General features: G+C 37.9%; 1 long non-coding RNA gene across 1 annotated transcript; it reads left to right on the forward strand.

Annotated features, from left to right (window-relative positions):
• The first annotated feature begins 228 nt into the window (after nt 1-228).
• On the forward strand, nt 229-5,297 carry LOC116098187. Its single transcript, XR_004121735.1, has 2 exons — nt 229-956; nt 5,122-5,297. It is a non-coding gene; the product is annotated as an uncharacterized LOC116098187 (long non-coding RNA).
• Nucleotides 5,298-6,518: the final 1,221 nt, after the last annotated feature.

The raw sequence follows: 6,518 nt of genomic DNA on the forward strand, positions 1-6,518 counted from the left end.
AAGCACCTACTTGACCCAATGTCTGGCACATAGTAGGTTCCCTATAAAAAATAATCTCATGGGGGATGACTCAGTGTTCAAAATCACTGATTACTCTTTCAGAGGATTTGATACCATGAGCCAGATGCCTACAAAAACCTGTAACTCTATCTCCAGGGGATTAGGTACATCTATGACGTCACTCAGCACCAAGATTCCATGAGGCTCTGTTTCTATTATGCTCTGTTTCTATTACGCTCTGTTACAGAGACTTTACAGGCAGCTGTCCTGCCCTGCTCTGCCCTGCTCTGCCGTGCTCTGCCGTGCTCTGCCGTGCTCTGCCGTGCTCTGCCCTGCTTTGCCCTCCTCTGCCCTGCTCTCTGCCCTGCCTTGAGCGATCTCAAGCCCGCTTGGCCGCAGTTACAACATGAGCGAGAGGGGCGGCTTAGTGTTCAAATATGGAGACGACCAATGTACGCAGACGGTCCTTGTGAACAACCTTGCAGAAGAAAAGAAGACCCAGCTGTACGTTAAAAACCTAGAGAAAGCTCTAGCCCTCCGCTTTAAGGAGATCGAGAAAGAGAAATTAAACCTGAAGAAGTTTTGGGTGAAGCTTCACCAAACAACTGGATATTTTCCTCACAGAAAATTATGGTGATGGTTGCTATTGCCGTGAAAGAGTCATCTTAAAGCTTCAAATTCAAAACCACCGAGTCTATCTTCTCTTCATATAACCAAAGGAAGCAGTAAAAAAAGGCAACCATGAACTAAGACTTTAACTGACGACATAAATGATGCATCTTCGAAAGAATCCACCTCATCTCCCCACAACAATAAATAAGCCTTGACTTTAAAAAAAAAAAATCAGTCTAGATTTTGTACATATGGCTCAGCTTGTGGACGTGAACAGGGCATAATATACATGTTCGTGATACAAAAGCACTTTCTATAATAGCAAATACATCTCAAAACAGGAGGTAAGATGTCTCCCAAAGACATTTCATGGTATGCAAGGAGGGCAGGGGGCTTCTTTTCCATGTCTGTGAGCTTTGCATTTTCTAGTTTCTGGCACTCCAGGCAGTATCAAGGGTGCTTTTGCTCCTCTCATGTGTCAAAATCTGAACCAGTTATTGGTTGTCCAGTTCCACAATTAATGTATGACCTTTATACCAACATATTTTACAGGTAGGGCAAATTATAGATCAAAGGTTTTATGTCCAGGCTGGTGTTCAAATCCCTTTATCAAAATTCATGTCCGGTTATAGGAGATGGTTCACTCAGACTCCTTATCCTCTACTGCTAGAAGTCTTAGTTAGTTCACCTCACAGATTCTTGGGAGTTTCCAGTGTAATAGGTGTGGAGCTCATCCCTGACATGGCTCCCAGTTCCCATTGTCCTTCCTAGAATATTGTTCATCTAACCTCCCCTAAAATGATGTACTATTTCCATCCCTACCTGCACTCAGTCTACAGACATCTATTTCCTCTCCTAAGGAAATTCCTCCTTGGCTATTTCTTGTTACTTAGCCTTTCTTTTCTGGGTATTGTGGCATGATTAGCATTTATTTCATTGCTAATATCTACTTATATGTGAGAACATACGCTGTTTATCTTTCTGGGTCTTGATTAAATCACTTGTGATACTTTTTTCTAGACCCATCCACTTTAGTGTGCATTTCATGATGTTATATTTTTTTAACTCCTGAGTTATATTCCACTGTAGAAGTATACCATGTTTTCTGTATCCGTTCTTCTATTGAAGAACATCTAAGTTGGTTCCAATTTCTGACTATTACTAATAAAGCTAAGGATATATTTGAGCAAGTGCCCATGTTCAAGGGAGAGGTTCCAACTTTTGATATCTTCTTCAATTTCCTCCTTTAAGTATTTGAAGTTCTCATGATAAAGATCTTTCACTTGTCTTGCTTGATTAGAGATTGATGATAATTTCTAATGTTTTGGGCTATTGTGAAGAATGTTGTTTCTCTGCTTTCTTTCTCAGTTCTTTTGGCATTTTTATATATGACAGATACTAGTTTTTTGAGTTAATCCTGTATCTAGTCATTTTGCTGAAGATGTTTATCAACTGTAGGAATTTCCTCATAAAATTTTTGGTGTTGTTTATCTGTATCATTATCATTAGCAAATAGCCATGCTTTGACATTTTCCTTTCCCATTTGTATCCAATTGGTCTACTTTAGTTGTATTATTGCTCTTGCTAGAACTCCAAATACTTCCTTCAATAGATATGGAGATAGTGGATAATCTAGTTTTGTTTGTGATTATGGAGGAATTACTTTCAGTTTCGCTACAGTTAACTTGATGTGTGTGTGTGTGTTTGTGTGTGTTTTCCTGCATGTCTTTAATAAATTAATTTGTTTCCTCTTTTAGGTCCTCTAACATCTTCATAAAATTGATTTTAAGGTCATTCTCTTGTCATTTTTCTGTGTTAGAGTATACAGGGCTTGGTATAGTAGGATAGCTGGGCTCTGATGGCGCCATATAGACCTGATTATTGTGTTCTTAAGATACCACTTAGGTATCTATGTTTTGGATAAGTATAGGCTTAGGTGCCAATTTCTGAGTTTATCTTTCTTGGGTCAATGTTTTCCCCCCTGGTTTCTGTTGTTTAGTTTGTTTGGTTGGTTAGTTGATTTTGTTTGTTTTTGTTTTTGTTTGTTTGTTTGTTTGTTTGTTCTGTCTTTGGGCCAGAATAACTGGCAGGTCCTCGTGTTTAGTAGCATGTCTCAGCTGTGATTTTGGCAGTCTGTGTGACTTCTGTGTTTTTGGGTGTAGGAGTGACCTCCAGGATTCTGGGATTCCAAAGACTTGGTGGAGCCTGTACATTCTAGGAAGCACCACAGACTCTTATAGAGCAGGAGCCCTCTAGGGGTTCTAAGTGTTTGTGCGGCCTCTCAGGTCCTAAATGCCAGTGTGACCTATGGGGTTCTAGGAACTGGCATGTATTCTTGGATTTTGGGTATAGGTGGGACCTCTGATAGAAGAATGGGTTTCTTCAGGAGTTTAAAATAGTGTAATAAATTATGGGGATGAATAGAAGGGGTATTGTTGGGGTAATTAAGAGTGCTCTTAGCATGAGTTGGATATCTAAGATTGAGTGGGGTCTTACCTAATGCTACAAGTTTGAGCATTGCCCCTGGTAGAGCAGTGGGCTTTTCCTGTGATATCTATTTTACTTTCCCTTCTGAGATAAAATTTAAGCATCCTTACTTGTTACTTGGCTTAGTTGGATCGGTGGATTGTAGTATGATTATTCTCTACTTTATGTCTATTATCTACTTATATGGGAGTACATATCTTGCATGTTCTTTTAGGTCTGGGTTGCCTCAACTCAGGAAGGTATTTTCTAGTTCCATCCACTTGCCTAAAATTTTCATGATGGCCTTGTTTTTAGTAGCTAAGTAGTATCCCATTGTATAAATAAACCACATTTTCTTTATCCATTCTTTAAGTTTAGAGACATCTGGATTGTTTCCTATTTCTGGCTATTACAAGTAAGGCTATTATAAACCTAGATGAGCATGTGTCCTTATAGGATGGTAGAGCATAGTTTGGCTATATGTTCAAGAGAGGTATAACTGGGTCTTGAGGTAGAACTATTCACAAGTTTCTCAGAAATTTCCAAATTGATTTCCAGAGTGGTTATACAAGTTTGCATCCCCTCAAAGGAATGAATGAGTGTTCCTTTTGCTCTATATCCTTGCCTGTATGTACTGCCACTTGAGTTATGATCTTAAGCATTCTGATATATTTAAGGTAGATTCTAAACATCATTTTGATTTGCATTTTTCTGATGACTAAGGACTTTGAACACTTCTTTAAGTGCTTCTTGGTCATTCAAGATTCCTGTCTTGAGAATTCTCTGTTGATCTCTGTACCCCATCTTTAATTAGGTTATTTAGGTTAGTTGAGGCTCCTGTTGGTAGGGAGATGTAGCCTAAAGTGACTACTGCCTGTAGCCAGGCAGAACTCCCAGGGGAGAGATAATTATAAAAACCTACCCACAAACCTTTGACCCAACATGTGTCCTACCTACTTAATGTGCATTGGTAAAGATGAATCAGCGACTGAGGAAATGGCAAGTCATTGGCCAAAATTAAGACCCACCTTGTGGATAAGAACCAATCCATGATGTTATGCATGAAAATAGGAGCCTAAAAACAATTTGTCCTCTGAGAGGCGTTACCCAGTACCTGATGGAAACAATGCAGAGACACAGAGCCAAATATTAGCTGAAGCTCTGGAGAATTCTCGTGGAAGACTTTGGGGGAGGGTTAAGGAACCTGAAGAGGATAGGGATTCCATGAATAGACCAAAAGTGTCCACTAATTGGATCCTTGAGGACTTCCAAATGTTGATACACTAACCAAAAAGTGAGTATAGAATGGACTTAGGTCCTCTGTACAGATGTAGCAGAATGAGGCTTGATATTCATGCCTGTCACCCAAGAATTGGATTAGGCCTGTCCCTGAACCTGTTGCCTGCCTGTGGATCCCATTACATTAACTTGGCTACTTGTCTTGCCTCAATGAGAGAGAATGTGCCTTGTCCTGCAGTGACTTGATGTGCCAGGGTGGGATGATATCCATGAAAATTCCCACTTCTTAGAGAAGAAGAGGCAGGGCGGTAATGGGTGGATGAGCTATGTGTGTGTGGGAGACTGGAAGGAGATAAGAAGAGAGTATCGGAGCATAAAATGAATAAATAAATTAATTAATAAGAAAAGATAATTGCAATGTTCTCAGTGTTAGTTCTGAGAGAGATTTATTTTCTAGCAGCTTGTAAGTTTCAGTGACAAATGAGTTTAGTCATAATAAAAATGGAAAATCAAAATAAATCATGCTTATTTTTCAGAGCTGTCTAATTTCCTTTGGAGGGTCCCCTTGTTTAAAAATCAAGATTCAGATCTGTGAGGGTTTGAATACAAATGAGCCGTATAGGCTTAGATATTTGAAAGTCTATTCCCATTTGATGGGCTTTGTTGGAGGAAGTATGGCCTTTTTGAAGACTCTGTTGCAGTACTTGGTTTTGAAGTTTCAAAATAACATGTGAGGCCAACTCTCACATAATCCCTCTACCTCCTACCTACAGATCAGCATGAAAGCTTTCTTTTACATTTCAGGTGACATGCATGCCTACTGGATCTACACCCTTCTCATGATGATCATGAATTAATCTTTGAAACTATAAGAAGACTGTCAAGTAAAGGCTGCCTTTATAAGCTGTCTTGGTCTTGCTGTTTCAGCAAAATAACAGAACAGTAACTAATAGAGTAAACTTCATTTCTTTGGAGTCAAATGCCATTGTGCCCTTTTTTGTCCTTATCCACTTTCGTATGACACTTCATGCCAATTGTCTTCTATACAGAGTGCTATATGGAGTAGACATAGGATTGCCTGCCTGCATCAATATTACATTCCTTCAATTTTATCTTAGACATACCATCCATTTAGTTCTTTAAGAACTGTTATGGGCTGGAGAGATGGCTCAGCCGTTAAAGGCTAGGCTCACAACCAAAAATATAAGAACTGTTAGATATGTTCAGTCAAAGAACTAATATGATGTCTATTTCACAACCTTTAGTGCAGAGATGTGGGAACCACTAGATACTTTCCCAACCATTTTTCAGAGTTCAGCACTTAGCAGAAATAAATTTTATCCTCTGTTGTTTGCATAGGAATGCATGCAGGTAGTCTATACTTCTTGTGATAAGGACACAAGTAAGTTGTAAGCCACTATTATTATGGACCTTACCATCATTAGGGTGAGACTCTTCATAGTTTAAACAGTTTAAGGTTACTCATTTATTGATCTTTCTTGCTAATTGTTTTCACTTTATCTAAGCATATTAAACCTCACGATGGACAGAAGTTGAAACAATAAAAAAAATATGTTAAGCATATAGCAACATATAATACATATTTCTATATATATATATATATATATATATTCCCACAAACACAGACATATATTTCATTAATAAATGCACTTAGTAAATTTAAATTTAACAAATTTTATAAAATAAAACATTGTACAAAAACATTTGAAAATAGACACAAACATTTCCTGAAAAATTCTATAAAGATTATTTGCCAAAAAATCTTTTTCCTGTTATTTGCTACAATTTGTAACTTGGGTAGGTATTCTTTACTGTACAAACATCAACTAAATTCTTGAAGTTTTTAATTAATATTTGTGAGTATGTGTTTGTCCACAAGCTTATTTATGTATTATAGTCCACAGAAGCTACAAGAGGGCATTAGATATCCAGGATTGGTGTCCCATGCAGCTATGAACCATCATCTAGGTGCTGGGAGACAACTCACTTTATTTCATACCCTTGGTTCCTTTTATTTTTATTTTTATTTATTTTTTTTTTGGTTTAAAAAGTCACAATTTTATAAAAATGGTTTTCTTATATTCTGCCAACTGTCTCATTCATACATACACCCCCACACACCCCATTCACCTTATAGCAAATCCTCAAAGTGTATCTATGAGACTATCATGACTACTAAA

This window comes from Mastomys coucha, unplaced genomic scaffold (genome assembly GCF_008632895.1).
Source record: "Mastomys coucha isolate ucsf_1 unplaced genomic scaffold, UCSF_Mcou_1 pScaffold20, whole genome shotgun sequence".
NCBI lineage: Eukaryota > Metazoa > Chordata > Mammalia > Rodentia > Muridae > Mastomys > Mastomys coucha.